Raw genomic sequence first — 14,850 nt, forward strand, 5'->3', positions numbered from 1 at the left:
CAAGACCCTCAAGGCTTCCAGGGCCTGAAACATCTGCCATCCATGATAGTTCTGGGAAACAACAGGGGCTACATTCATTACCAGGGCCAGCCCAAACTCTGCCGCAAGTGTGGTGAGAATGGGCACCTGGCAGAAGCGTGCCAGCAGATCATTTGTGGTAAATGTAGAGAAATTGGGCATACTTTCGAGGAATGCACCAATGGCAGAAAGTGCAATCTTTGTGGAGAAACAAACCACCTCTTCAGAGATTGCCCTAAGTCATTTGCCAACAAATTAAAGGCAGCAAAGGCACAAAATGGCGGACAAGACGAAGCAGTTAGAGAGCTAATTGAAGAGGCTGGGCTGGAGAATTCAAATCTCCCGCCAAATCCTGTGATTGGAGGAGAAGGACCAGTAGAGGCGGGAGAAGGGGAGGGGCCTGCAGCTGCCCCACAAGTGGAGAACAGGGAGAAGCAGTGGCAGTGCAGGCAGAAGGCGGAGCTAGCTCAGTGACTGGCTCAGAACAAAAATTTGGCCAGTCACAGAGTGATAGCGAGGATGTCCCCCTCCCCAATGCCCAGCCGGCCAAGAGACTAATTTCAGAATTGTCTTCTGAGTCTCCTGGAGCCTCGGAAAAGAGGGGAAGAGCTGAGAGCTACTCAGACAGTTCATCTGTGGAGGAGCCCAGAGTCTTCCCCTCCAATTCGCCTAATGAAGTCTCTTTTTTAACTATAGCTCTGCAATCAACCCCTAAGGACTCAAAGCTCAATGCAACCCTGCGTCAGAGGCCAACTCCTAGAGTCCGAAAGGGAAATGGAGCTCAACCCCGTCATCTCTCACCCATGAGAATGAAGGAAGAGCTCCATTCACAAGAAATCCACTAACTGCTGTGTTTTTAAACATTTGAAATCCCCCTTTTTTTTTAGTCTTTTAAGATGTCATACCTGCAAATTTTAACCATACTCATGACACTCACCTTCTCAACTATCAATGTGAGGAGTGTGAAGTCGAGAGTTAGAGCCCAGATTGTTTTATCCTTTCTTAACTCTTTTAAGTCTGACGTGTTTTTAATACAGGAATGCGGCCTACCATTTTTAAAACACTACAGAGAATGGGAGGAGTTATGGCCACAAACGTCGATATGGAGCGGCTCAAATGAAAACAAAAATGATGGAGTGGCCATTTTAATAAAAAACCCTCTAGTCTTGGTGAAGGGCAGCACTGTGGTGAGAGATGGTCGGGCACTTTTAACACACTTGACTTTTATGGGGAAGGATTTTAACGTCTTAAATATTTATGGCTTTAATGACAAGAACGACAGGTATGACCTTTTAGAAGACTGCAGCCCCACATGCTAGGCAGGGCACCTTTAGTTGTAGGGGGGGATTTTAATTGTATTTTAAGCAGGAACGATAGGAGAAGAATAGGGGACGATTTTAAAGTGGACAAGACTTCAGTTTTACTTCAAAGCATATGCCGTGATTTTAGACTTGTGGACTGTTTTAAAACCATGCATCCCAGAGAGGAGGGCTTCACCTGGTTCAGTAGTGATGGCACCCGAGCCTCTCGCATAGACTACATTTTATCACGTGATTGCCCACCAACCGATGCTAGATTGGAACCTGTTTTCTTTTCTGATCACGCAATTCTTTCCTGCACCCTTTCACTCTCTTCCGGTGTGACGGCAGGAAGTGGTCTGTGGAAGCTCAATTGCTCCCTGTTAGAAGACAGGGAGCTAGTTAGGCTGTACAGGGAGCAATACGAGAGTGGCAGACCCTTCAAGACTTTTACGATACACGTGCACAGTGGTGGGAAATGGTGAAGGGAAAGACAAAGACGTTTTACAGACAGGCAGGGAAAAGAAAGAAAAAGAGGGACAACAGACGCATGTTGGGACTGCAGAAACGGCTTCAGAGGTATTTTAAACTAATCCAACATGGAATGGATTTTAATGAAGAGATAAAACAAATTAAAACAGAGATGTCGGTTTTAGCAGAAATTAATAGCAAAGGTGTGATTTTAAGAAGCAAGGAAAGGGAAATAGAGGAAGGAGAGAAGTGCACAAGATATTTTTTTAAGAAAATCGTAAATAAAGGGGGGGCCATGTTGAGACTTAAAAAAGAAAACGGGTGCACAGCTGACACAACAGAGGAAATCAAAGAAACTGTCGAACATTTTTACCGTGAACTGTACGCAGAAAAACTGTTAACGGGACACCATGACCGAAGTTTTAAAATCCATTGACCAAGCAGCAAACGACAACGTGCTTTTAACCCAAGATTTTAAGATACCGGAATTAAACAAATGCATCAAATCTTTTAAGACAGGGAAGTCGCCGGGAGAAGACGGGCTTCCCTTGGAATTTTATCTGACATTTTGGGACATTTTAGCACCAGACTTGCTTGCTGTTTTTATGGATTTTGAACAAATGGACCGACTTCCTGACAGCTTTAGAGTAGGGATAGTGACTCTCCTTCACAAAGACAAAGACAAGACGGACTTGAAAAATTGGAGACCTATCACACTCTTAAATTTGACTGTAAACTTTTTAGTAAACTATTAGCCTCACGCATGTCCTTGTTTTTAGAAGACCTGATTCACCCGGATCAAGCCTGTGCCGTCCCGGGGAGGAAGATCACCGACAGCCTCGTACTGATCCGAGATACCATCTGTTACGCGAGAGACAGAAACATTCGGCTAGTAGTCCTGAATTTAGATTTTGAGAAAGCCTTTGATCGGGTCTCGCACCAGTACCTTTTCCAGGTACTGCAAAAAATGGGGTTCCCGAGAAGGTTTATAGCCTGGGTGGGACTGCTGTACCGGGAGATCAACAGCAAATTCATTGTTAACGGGCATCTGACAAGAGCAGTGGATATAAACTGCGGTGTCCGTCAGGGTTGTCCGTTATCGCCCCTCCTCTACGTTATCTGTATAGAACCACTGGCACAGACCTTGAGAAGGGACCAACGAATCCATGGGGTAGGAGTCCCAGGGAGCGGGGGACTCGAGACAAAATGTATTTTATATATGGACGACATCAACATTTTATGCACTGACCTTTTATCTGTCAACAGGACGCTGGACTTGACTGACTGGTTCGGACAGGCCTCTGGGTCAAAGCTGAACAGAAGCAAGACCCAAGCCCATTTTTATGGACCGTGGACAGCGACTGAGACGACAGGACTCCCCCTGACTGTGACCCAGACTGACCAAAAAATACTTGGGATCAGGTTTGATAGGGAGGGGGAGGGGAAAACAAATTGGGCAGACATAGTAGGGAAAGTCAGGCAGAGACTAGGGTACTGGACACTTAGAGGACTGACTTTAGAAGGAAAGGTTTTAATCATCAAAGCAGTGATTTTACCTTTGCTTTTACTCATCAGTTCTGTTTTTATCCCGCCTAGGAGAGTGATCTTAGACCTGGAACGAGCCATCTTTTATTTTTTGTGGGGCTCCAAGTGGGAAAGACTGAGACGAAGCGTGATGAAGAAGCCAAAGGAGAAAGGAGGAAAAGGAGTGCCAGACCTGCACTTGTTCCTAGGAAGCAGATACACAGCACTACACATCGCAACCGCCACAGCCCCATCCAGAAACCCCAAGACCGCAGCAATGACACGGTTCTGGATGGGGTCCTACCTCAGAAAACTTAAGATCTTACCCACAAGTCTCAGCGGCGGCCTGACCCTCCGGGTGAGGTTGGTGGGAAGGAGCTACAGGGTGAGGGTCTCCTCTGAGCGCCTGCACAAGATCCCGAGAGTCCAAATCTTTTGGGGGAGCTGAATGAGTTCCCCTTTGATAGGGACTCACTACACTCCTGCACAACAGTGGACTTGGAGAAGAGCTTTTATTATCCATTTATTTTTTGTGAGTTTTATTTTAACAAATGCACTCCGCTTTGAAGACATTTTAACAGACACTCACAGATATGGACAAGCTGAAAACCATTTTATACCTTTAATTTATGACGTTATCTGTAATGCATTTTAAACACTTTTTTTAAATGTTGTTTTACAGAGAACATTTATCTATTTATTGACATGTTGTATTTTAAAAGGTAACTTGGAATTGACATATTATGAATCATGTTTGAATTGAGTGTCAATAAATTTTTCTCAAAAGAAAAAAATCTGTTCTTATCAGTTTAATATCTGATATGTCCCCTATAAGGGGGCAACATATTAAATGGATTTTTAGCACCGGGAGCTGAGACGAGGGGCTTGCTCCGTCCACTCCACGCATCGACCCGGTATTGCAGTGCCTCCGGGGGCGGTGCACCCTTCTCCTGCCTTGTGTAAAACCAAAATACTGACCCAAACGCAGAGGTCGTCGCTCTGCCGGACGCCGGCCCGAAAAAGGCGCCAGTCGAGGGGGGGCGGCCAGCTGAAGCCTCGAAGAAGGCAGCGAGATTTGCACTTTATGATTGGCAGACGACGAGGGGATATTTGGGACCGGCATGGCTGTTAAATGTGCCCTGCACTTCCCCTCCCTTTCTCCCACTCGTCATCGAGAGCCCGAGTATTTCGGATGCTCGGTAGCCTGTGTCCAAAAGCCAGGCCTTCATTTCTCCGATTGGATAGAGCCTCTCAGAAGGTGGGGAGGGGACACTGCGGCGCCTCCGTAGGCCCGGCACGGTTGGCCAACACGGTGGAGGAACCGCAGCGTAGAAAGGATACAAGAAACTAAAACACCTCAAATGAAGCAAGAAAACCTGCTACAACTGCTAAATCGGTGAATAAAACACACTTACCTTCTCGTCTTTGGTCTGGTCAAGGTGGCAGTCCGGCAGAGGACAGGTAGGCAGTCCTCGGGACCAATGAATTCCTTGTTGCAAAAGTTTTTCAGCTACGGCAAAGTTGAAATTTTATTCACAAGGAATGAGGTGAATCTCCTCCCAGAAAAGCTGGTGACACAAAACGAAGCCCCAAACCGGCAAAGGTTTTAACCAGAAAGAGGAGGCCATTGCAGTCTTGGCCAAAAGGCCGAGAAGCGATCGGCCACATTTCCCCTCCCTTTCTCTCACTCGTCATCGAGAGGCTACAAGAGCCCGAGTCGTTCGGTAGCCTCTGTCCAAAAGCCAGGCCTTCGTCTCTCCGCAGCCCGATTGGATAGAGCCTGCCATGACCTGGGGAGGGGTAGGGGAACGGGCGTGGCCTGGTACTTGGGACTCGAGAGGCAGAGTGAGGCTTACCGTGAGGGTAGTGGCCGGGACGACTAGGCTCGTCGGCGGCTCTGGAGGAGGGGCCCGTACTTACTCGGGTTTCTCTTCATAACGTACAAGTCTTTCGCCTTTTACTAAAGACTTCCGTGGAGAGGGACGCCAATGAGTTAAAACTATTTTTGGCAGGCTCTGCCGTGTGGCCGAGCCTCGTGCGTTTGTGAAAAGGAAATAAAACGCCGCCCCCGGCAAGGTTGAGCGGTGCGACGAGGCGCGCTCGGGAGGAGGTGCTGAGACTCAGCCGTTGTTATGCGCAGTTGAAACCACTGCGCCACGGCAGGGGGAGAACTGCTCCGGGAGGTGGGCGCTGGAAGCAACCAGCGGGGGTTATCGCTTCTCGGCCTTTTGGCTAAGATCAAGTGTAGTATCTGTTCTTATCAGTTTAATATCTGATATGTCCCCTATAAGGGGGCAACATATTAAATGGATTTTTAGCACCGGGAGCTGAGACGAGGGGCTTGCTCCGTCCACTCCACGCATCGACCCGGTATTGCAGTGCCTCCGGGGGCGGTGCACCCTTCTCCTGCCTTGTGTAAAACCAAAATACTGACCCAAACGCAGAGGTCGTCGCTCTGCCGGACGCCGGCCCGAAAAAGGCGCCAGTCGAGGGGGGGCGGCCAGCTGAAGCCTCGAAGAAGGCAGCGAGATTTGCACTTTATGATTGGCAGACGACGAGGGGATATTTGGGACCGGCATGGCTGTTAAATGTGCCCTGCACTTCCCCTCCCTTTCTCCCACTCGTCATCGAGAGCCCGAGTATTTCGGATGCTCGGTAGCCTGTGTCCAAAAGCCAGGCCTTCATTTCTCCGATTGGATAGAGCCTCTCAGAAGGTGGGGAGGGGACACTGCGGCGCCTCCGTAGGCCCGGCACGGTTGGCCAACACGGTGGAGGAACCGCAGCGTAGAAAGGATACAAGAAACTAAAACACCTCAAATGAAGCAAGAAAACCTGCTACAACTGCTAAATCGGTGAATAAAACACACTTACCTTCTCGTCTTTGGTCTGGTCAAGGTGGCAGTCCGGCAGAGGACAGGTAGGCAGTCCTCGGGACCAATGAATTCCTTGTTGCAAAAGTTTTTCAGCTACGGCAAAGTTGAAATTTTATTCACAAGGAATGAGGTGAATCTCCTCCCAGAAAAGCTGGTGACACAAAACGAAGCCCCAAACCGGCAAAGGTTTTAACCAGAAAGAGGAGGCCATTGCAGTCTTGGCCAAAAGGCCGAGAAGCGATCGGCCACATTTCCCCTCCCTTTCTCTCACTCGTCATCGAGAGGCTACAAGAGCCCGAGTCGTTCGGTAGCCTCTGTCCAAAAGCCAGGCCTTCGTCTCTCCGCAGCCCGATTGGATAGAGCCTGCCATGACCTGGGGAGGGGTAGGGGAACGGGCGTGGCCTGGTACTTGGGACTCGAGAGGCAGAGTGAGGCTTACCGTGAGGGTAGTGGCCGGGACGACTAGGCTCGTCGGCGGCTCTGGAGGAGGGGCCCGTACTTACTCGGGTTTCTCTTCATAACGTACAAGTCTTTCGCCTTTTACTAAAGACTTCCGTGGAGAGGGACGCCAATGAGTTAAAACTATTTTTGGCAGGCTCTGCCGTGTGGCCGAGCCTCGTGCGTTTGTGAAAAGGAAATAAAACGCCGCCCCCGGCAAGGTTGAGCGGTGCGACGAGGCGCGCTCGGGAGGAGGTGCTGAGACTCAGCCGTTGTTATGCGCAGTTGAAACCACTGCGCCACGGCAGGGGGAGAACTGCTCCGGGAGGTGGGCGCTGGAAGCAACCAGCGGGGGTTATCGCTTCTCGGCCTTTTGGCTAAGACTGCGATCGCCTCCTGTGTCTGGATAAAACTTTTGCCTGTTTGTGGCGAAGTGTTACCAGGTTTTTGGGAGGATACTCACATTATTCCTTGTGAAGAAAATTTCAACTTTGTTGTAGTTGAAATTGTTTCACACAAAGGAATTCATTGGTTCAGAGGACTGCTTACCTGTACTCTGCCGGAATAACATCTCGACCAGGCCAAACAAGACAAGGTAAGTGTGTTTTATTCACCTTTCTAACATTTTTAGTAGATTTTATTGCTCTTTTTAGAGCATTCTTTTACCTTATTTTAGTTGACTTGGTTTTAGAGTGTTTTAGGTGTTTTAGCTTCTTTTTACCACTTTTACGTTGTGGTGCCTCCACCATGGCGGCCAACCATGCCGGCATGAGGAGGCACCACAGTGTCAGATTTACATTCAAAGAAAAAGATGGGAAAACCCTTGTTATGTCAAGGCTGGACTTCTCAAGGAAAATGATCCAGAACATTTTGAAATTCTCCCCGCAGGATATAAATTGTATTTTGACTCTGCCATTTGGAAAAGGTTTGATGTGAGTTTTGTCTCTGCTGCCGTGTTCAGAGATTTCTGGACACGCTTCGAAAATGAAAAACCCCAGTTTACTGCATTTAATGTTGAGAAACTGACTGATAATGCCGCTAAAACGGTAATTGTCAGAATGTTCAATGAGACTGTGAATGCAGATGACATTTGTTTGTGGCTGGGCAGATTTTGCACTGTTAAAGGCCAGGCTACCAAAGTGAGAGATGAGGATGGCATCTGGAATTGCGCTTGGAGGGTCCCCATCCAACAATGGCAAGACCCTCAAGGCTTCCAGGGCCTGAAACATCTGCCATCCATGATAGTTCTGGGAAACAACAGGGGCTACATTCATTACCAGGGCCAGCCCAAACTCTGCCGCAAGTGTGGTGAGAATGGGCACCTGGCAGAAGCGTGCCAGCAGATCATTTGTGGTAAATGTAGAGAAATTGGGCATACTTTCGAGGAATGCACCAATGGCAGAAAGTGCAATCTTTGTGGAGAAACAAACCACCTCTTCAGAGATTGCCCTAAGTCATTTGCCAACAAATTAAAGGCAGCAAAGGCACAAAATGGCGGACAAGACGAAGCAGTTAGAGAGCTAATTGAAGAGGCTGGGCTGGAGAATTCAAATCTCCCGCCAAATCCTGTGATTGGAGGAGAAGGACCAGTAGAGGCGGGAGAAGGGGAGGGGCCTGCAGCTGCCCCACAAGTGGAGAACAGGGAGGAAGCAGTGGCAGTGCAGGCAGAAGGCGGAGCTAGCTCAGTGACTGGCTCAGAACAAAAATTTGGCCAGTCACAGAGTGATAGCGAGGATGTCCCCCTCCCCAATGCCCAGCCGGCCAAGAGACTAATTTCAGAATTGTCTTCTGAGTCTCCTGGAGCCTCGGAAAAGAGGGGAAGAGCTGAGAGCTACTCAGACAGTTCATCTGTGGAGGAGCCCAGAGTCTTCCCCTCCAATTCGCCTAATGAAGTCTCTTTTTTAACTATAGCTCTGCAATCAACCCCTAAGGACTCAAAGCTCAATGCAACCCTGCGTCAGAGGCCAACTCCTAGAGTCCGAAAGGGAAATGGAGCTCAACCCCGTCATCTCTCACCCATGAGAATGAAGGAAGAGCTCCATTCACAAGAAATCCACTAACTGCTGTGTTTTTAAACATTTGAAATCCCCCTTTTTTTTTAGTCTTTTAAGATGTCATACCTGCAAATTTTAACCATACTCATGACACTCACCTTCTCAACTATCAATGTGAGGAGTGTGAAGTCGAGAGTTAGAGCCCAGATTGTTTTATCCTTTCTTAACTCTTTTAAGTCTGACGTGTTTTTAATACAGGAATGCGGCCTACCATTTTTAAAACACTACAGAGAATGGGAGGAGTTATGGCCACAAACGTCGATATGGAGCGGCTCAAATGAAAACAAAAATGATGGAGTGGCCATTTTAATAAAAAACCCTCTAGTCTTGGTGAAGGGCAGCACTGTGGTGAGAGATGGTCGGGCACTTTTAACACACTTGACTTTTATGGGGAAGGATTTTAACGTCTTAAATATTTATGGCTTTAATGACAAGAACGACAGGTATGACCTTTTAGAAGACTGCAGCCCCACATGCTAGGCAGGGCACCTTTAGTTGTAGGGGGGGATTTTAATTGTATTTTAAGCAGGAACGATAGGAGAAGAATAGGGGACGATTTTAAAGTGGACAAGACTTCAGTTTTACTTCAAAGCATATGCCGTGATTTTAGACTTGTGGACTGTTTTAAAACCATGCATCCCAGAGAGGAGGGCTTCACCTGGTTCAGTAGTGATGGCACCCGAGCCTCTCGCATAGACTACATTTTATCACGTGATTGCCCACCAACCGATGCTAGATTGGAACCTGTTTTCTTTTCTGATCACGCAATTCTTTCCTGCACCCTTTCACTCTCTTCCGGTGTGACGGCAGGAAGTGGTCTGTGGAAGCTCAATTGCTCCCTGTTAGAAGACAGGGAGCTAGTTAGGCTGTACAGGGAGCAATATCGAGAGTGGCAGACCCTTCAAGACTTTTACGATACACGTGCACAGTGGTGGGAAATGGTGAAGGGAAAGACAAAGACGTTTTACAGACAGGCAGGGAAAAGAAAGAAAAAGAGGGACAACAGACGCATGTTGGGACTGCAGAAACGGCTTCAGAGGTATTTTAAACTAATCCAACATGGAATGGATTTTAATGAAGAGATAAAACAAATTAAAACAGAGATGTCGGTTTTAGCAGAAATTAATAGCAAAGGTGTGATTTTAAGAAGCAAGGAAAGGGAAATAGAGGAAGGAGAGAAGTGCACAAGATATTTTTTTAAGAAAATCGTAAATAAAGGGGGGGCCATGTTGAGACTTAAAAAAGAAAACGGGTGCACAGCTGACACAACAGAGGAAATCAAAGAAACTGTCGAACATTTTTACCGTGAACTGTACGCAGAAAAACTGTTAACGGGACACCATGACCGAAGTTTTAAAATCCATTGACCAAGCAGCAAACGACAACGTGCTTTTAACCCAAGATTTTAAGATACCGGAATTAAACAAATGCATCAAATCTTTTAAGACAGGGAAGTCGCCGGGAGAAGACGGGCTTCCCTTGGAATTTTATCTGACATTTTGGGACATTTTAGCACCAGACTTGCTTGCTGTTTTTATGGATTTTGAACAAATGGACCGACTTCCTGACAGCTTTAGAGTAGGGATAGTGACTCTCCTTCACAAAGACAAAGACAAGACGGACTTGAAAAATTGGAGACCTATCACACTCTTAAATTTTGACTGTAAACTTTTTAGTAAACTATTAGCCTCACGCATGTCCTTGTTTTTAGAAGACCTGATTCACCCGGATCAAGCCTGTGCCGTCCCGGGGAGGAAGATCACCGACAGCCTCGTACTGATCCGAGATACCATCTGTTACGCGAGAGACAGAAACATTCGGCTAGTAGTCCTGAATTTAGATTTTGAGAAAGCCTTTGATCGGGTCTCGCACCAGTACCTTTTCCAGGTACTGCAAAAAATGGGGTTCCCGAGAAGGTTTATAGCCTGGGTGGGACTGCTGTACCGGGAGATCAACAGCAAATTCATTGTTAACGGGCATCTGACAAGAGCAGTGGATATAAACTGCGGTGTCCGTCAGGGTTGTCCGTTATCTGCCCTCCTCTACGTTATCTGTATAGAACCACTGGCACAGACCTTGAGAAGGGACCAACGAATCCATGGGGTAGGAGTCCCAGGGAGCGGGGGACTCGAGACAAAATGTATTTTATATATGGACGACATCAACATTTTATGCACTGACCTTTTATCTGTCAACAGGACGCTGGACTTGACTGACTGGTTCGGACAGGCCTCTGGGTCAAAGCTGAACAGAAGCAAGACCCAAGCCCATTTTTATGGACCGTGGACAGCGACTGAGACGACAGGACTCCCCCTGACTGTGACCCAGACTGACCAAAAAATACTTGGGATCAGGTTTGATAGGGAGGGGGAGGGGAAAACAAATTGGGCAGACATAGTAGGGAAAGTCAGGCAGAGACTAGGGTACTGGACACTTAGAGGACTGACTTTAGAAGGAAAGGTTTTAATCATCAAAGCAGTGATTTTACCTTTGCTTTTACTCATCAGTTCTGTTTTTATCCCGCCTAGGAGAGTGATCTTAGACCTGGAACGAGCCATCTTTTATTTTTTGTGGGGCTCCAAGTGGGAAAGACTGAGACGAAGCGTGATGAAGAAGCCAAAGGAGAAAGGAGGAAAAGGAGTGCCAGACCTGCACTTGTTCCTAGGAAGCAGATACACAGCACTACACATCGCAACCGCCACAGCCCCATCCAGAAACCCCAAGACCGCAGCAATGACACGGTTCTGGATGGGGTCCTACCTCAGAAAACTTAAGATCTTACCCACAAGTCTCAGCGGCGGCCTGACCCTCCGGGTGAGGTTGGTGGGAAGGAGCTACAGGGTGAGGGTCTCCTCTGAGCGCCTGCACAAGATCCCGAGAGTCCAAATCTTTTTGGGGGAGCTGAATGAGTTCCCCTTTGATAGGGACTCACTACACTCCTGCACAACAGTGGACTTGGAGAAGAGCTTTTATTATCCATTTATTTTTTGTGAGTTTTATTTTAACAAATGCACTCCGCTTTGAAGACATTTTAACAGACACTCACAGATATGGACAAGCTGAAAACCATTTTATACCTTTAATTTATGACGTTATCTGTAATGCATTTTAAACACTTTTTTTAAATGTTGTTTTACAGAGAACATTTATCTATTTATTGACATGTTGTATTTTAAAAGGTAACTTGGAATTGACATATTATGAATCATGTTTGAATTGAGTGTCAATGAAATTTTTCTCAAAAGAAAAAAATCTGTTCTTATCAGTTTAATATCTGATATGTCCCCTATAAGGGGGCAACATATTAAATGGATTTTTAGCACCGGGAGCTGAGACGAGGGGCTTGCTCCGTCCACTCCACGCATCGACCCGGTATTGCAGTGCCTCCGGGGGCGGTGCACCCTTCTCCTGCCTTGTGTAAAACCAAAATACTGACCCAAACGCAGAGGTCCGTCGCTCTGCCGGACGCCGGCCCGAAAAAGGCGCCAGTCGAGGGGGGGCGGCCAGCTGAAGCCTCGAAGAAGGCAGCGAGATTTGCACTTTATGATTGGCAGACGACGAGGGGATATTTGGGACCGGCATGGCTGTTAAATGTGCCCTGCACTTCCCCTCCCTTTCTCCCACTCGTCATCGAGAGCCCGAGTATTTCGGATGCTCGGTAGCCTGTGTCCAAAAGCCAGGCCTTCATTTCTCCGATTGGATAGAGCCTCTCAGAAGGTGGGGAGGGGACACTGCGGCGCCTCCGTAGGCCCGGCACGGTTGGCCAACACGGTGGAGGAACCGCAGCGTAGAAAGGATACAAGAAACTAAAACACCTCAAATGAAGCAAGAAAACCTGCTACAACTGCTAAATCGGTGAATAAAACACACTTACCTTCTCGTCTTTGGTCTGGTCAAGGTGGCAGTCCGGCAGAGGACAGGTAGGCAGTCCTCGGGACCAATGAATTCCTTGTTGCAAAAGTTTTTCAGCTACGGCAAAGTTGAAATTTTATTCACAAGGAATGAGGTGAATCTCCTCCCAGAAAAGCTGGTGACACAAAACGAAGCCCCAAACCGGCAAAGGTTTTAACCAGAAAGAGGAGGCCATTGCAGTCTTGGCCAAAAGGCCGAGAAGCGATCGGCCACATTTCCCCTCCCTTTCTCTCACTCGTCATCGAGAGGCTACAAGAGCCCGAGTCGTTCGGTAGCCTCTGTCCAAAAGCCAGGCCTTCGTCTCTCCGCAGCCCGATTGGATAGAGCCTGCCATGACCTGGGGAGGGGTAGGGGAACGGGCGTGGCCTGGTACTTGGGACTCGAGAGGCAGAGTGAGGCTTACCGTGAGGGTAGTGGCCGGGACGACTAGGCTCGTCGGCGGCTCTGGAGGAGGGGCCCGTACTTACTCGGGTTTCTCTTCATAACGTACAAGTCTTTCGCCTTTTACTAAAGACTTCCGTGGAGAGGGACGCCAATGAGTTAAAACTATTTTTGGCAGGCTCTGCCGTGTGGCCGAGCCTCGTGCGTTTGTGAAAAGGAAATAAAACGCCGCCCCCGGCAAGGTTGAGCGGTGCGACGAGGCGCGCTCGGGAGGAGGTGCTGAGACTCAGCCGTTGTTATGCGCAGTTGAAACCACTGCGCCACGGCAGGGGGAGAACTGCTCCGGGAGGTGGGCGCTGGAAGCAACCAGCGGGGGTTATCGCTTCTCGGCCTTTTGGCTAAGATCAAGTGTAGTATCTGTTCTTATCAGTTTAATATCTGATATGTCCCCTATAAGGGGGCAACATATTAAATGGATTTTTAGCACCGGGAGCTGAGACGAGGGGCTTGCTCCGTCCACTCCACGCATCGACCCGGTATTGCAGTGCCTCCGGGGGCGGTGCACCCTTCTCCTGCCTTGTGTAAAACCAAAATACTGACCCAAACGCAGAGGTCGTCGCTCTGCCGGACGCCGGCCCGAAAAAGGCGCCAGTCGAGGGGGGGCGGCCAGCTGAAGCCTCGAAGAAGGCAGCGAGATTTGCACTTTATGATTGGCAGACGACGAGGGGATATTTGGGACCGGCATGGCTGTTAAATGTGCCCTGCACTTCCCCTCCCTTTCTCCCACTCGTCATCGAGAGCCCGAGTATTTCGGATGCTCGGTAGCCTGTGTCCAAAAGCCAGGCCTTCATTTCTCCGATTGGATAGAGCCTCTCAGAAGGTGGGGAGGGGACACTGCGGCGCCTCCGTAGGCCCGGCACGGTTGGCCAACACGGTGGAGGAACCGCAGCGTAGAAAGGATACAAGAAACTAAAACACCTCAAATGAAGCAAGAAAACCTGCTACAACTGCTAAATCGGTGAATAAAACACACTTACCTTCTCGTCTTTGGTCTGGTCAAGGTGGCAGTCCGGCAGAGGACAGGTAGGCAGTCCTCGGGACCAATGAATTCCTTGTTGCAAAAGTTTTTCAGCTACGGCAAAGTTGAAATTTTATTCACAAGGAATGAGGTGAATCTCCTCCCAGAAAAGCTGGTGACACAAAACGAAGCCCCAAACCGGCAAAGGTTTTAACCAGAAAGAGGAGGCCATTGCAGTCTTGGCCAAAAGGCCGAGAAGCGATCGGCCACATTTCCCCTCCCTTTCTCTCACTCGTCATCGAGAGGCTACAAGAGCCCGAGTCGTTCGGTAGCCTCTGTCCAAAAGCCAGGCCTTCGTCTCTCCGCAGCCCGATTGGATAGAGCCTGCCATGACCTGGGGAGGGGTAGGGGAACGGGCGTGGCCTGGTACTTGGGACTCGAGAGGCAGAGTGAGGCTTACCGTGAGGGTAGTGGCCGGGACGACTAGGCTCGTCGGCGGCTCTGGAGGAGGGGCCCGTACTTACTCGGGTTTCTCTTCATAACGTACAAGTCTTTCGCCTTTTACTAAAGACTTCCGTGGAGAGGGACGCCAATGAGTTAAAACTATTTTTGGCAGGCTCTGCCGTGTGGCCGAGCCTCGTGCGTTTGTGAAAAGGAAATAAAACGCCGCCCCCGGCAAGGTTGAGCGGTGCGACGAGGCGCGCTCGGGAGGAGGTGCTGAGACTCAGCCGTTGTTATGCGCAGTTGAAACCACTGCGCCACGGCAGGGGGAGAACTGCTCCGGGAGGTGGGCGCTGGAAGCAACCAGCGGGGGTTATCGCTTCTCGGCCTTTTGGCTAAGATTGAGTAAGAGGAGGATCTGT

General features: G+C 48.8%; 6 non-coding genes and 2 pseudogenes across 6 annotated transcripts; all 8 read left to right on the forward strand.

Annotated features, from left to right (window-relative positions):
* The first annotated feature begins 4,080 nt into the window (after positions 1 to 4,080).
* On the forward strand, positions 4,081 to 4,259 carry LOC119884306 (annotated as a pseudogene).
* A 968-nt stretch (positions 4,260 to 5,227) lies between these two features.
* On the forward strand, positions 5,228 to 5,340 carry LOC119884299. Its single transcript, XR_005440972.1, has one exon. It is a non-coding gene; the product is annotated as a U5 spliceosomal RNA (small nuclear RNA).
* Positions 5,341 to 5,523: 183 nt separating this feature from the next.
* On the forward strand, positions 5,524 to 5,715 carry LOC119884296. Its single transcript, XR_005440969.1, has one exon. It is a non-coding gene; the product is annotated as a U2 spliceosomal RNA (small nuclear RNA).
* Positions 5,716 to 6,683: 968 nt separating this feature from the next.
* LOC119884300 lies at positions 6,684 to 6,796 on the forward strand. Its single transcript, XR_005440973.1, has one exon. It is a non-coding gene; the product is annotated as a U5 spliceosomal RNA (small nuclear RNA).
* Positions 6,797 to 11,906: 5,110 nt separating this feature from the next.
* Positions 11,907 to 12,082, forward strand: LOC119884308 (annotated as a pseudogene).
* Positions 12,083 to 13,051: 969 nt separating this feature from the next.
* Positions 13,052 to 13,164, forward strand: LOC119884301. The gene has a single exon (XR_005440974.1). It is a non-coding gene; the product is annotated as a U5 spliceosomal RNA (small nuclear RNA).
* Positions 13,165 to 13,347: 183 nt separating this feature from the next.
* On the forward strand, positions 13,348 to 13,539 carry LOC119884304. The gene has a single exon (XR_005440977.1). It is a non-coding gene; the product is annotated as a U2 spliceosomal RNA (small nuclear RNA).
* Positions 13,540 to 14,507: 968 nt separating this feature from the next.
* On the forward strand, positions 14,508 to 14,620 carry LOC119884302. The gene has a single exon (XR_005440975.1). It is a non-coding gene; the product is annotated as a U5 spliceosomal RNA (small nuclear RNA).
* The last annotated feature ends 230 nt before the right edge of the window (positions 14,621 to 14,850 follow it).

This window comes from Micropterus salmoides, unplaced genomic scaffold, assembly GCF_014851395.1.
Source record: "Micropterus salmoides isolate LMB-PRFRI ecotype aquatic unplaced genomic scaffold, ASM1485139v1 Ms_hic_scaffold_3351, whole genome shotgun sequence".
NCBI classification, from domain to species: domain Eukaryota; kingdom Metazoa; phylum Chordata; class Actinopteri; order Centrarchiformes; family Centrarchidae; genus Micropterus; species Micropterus salmoides.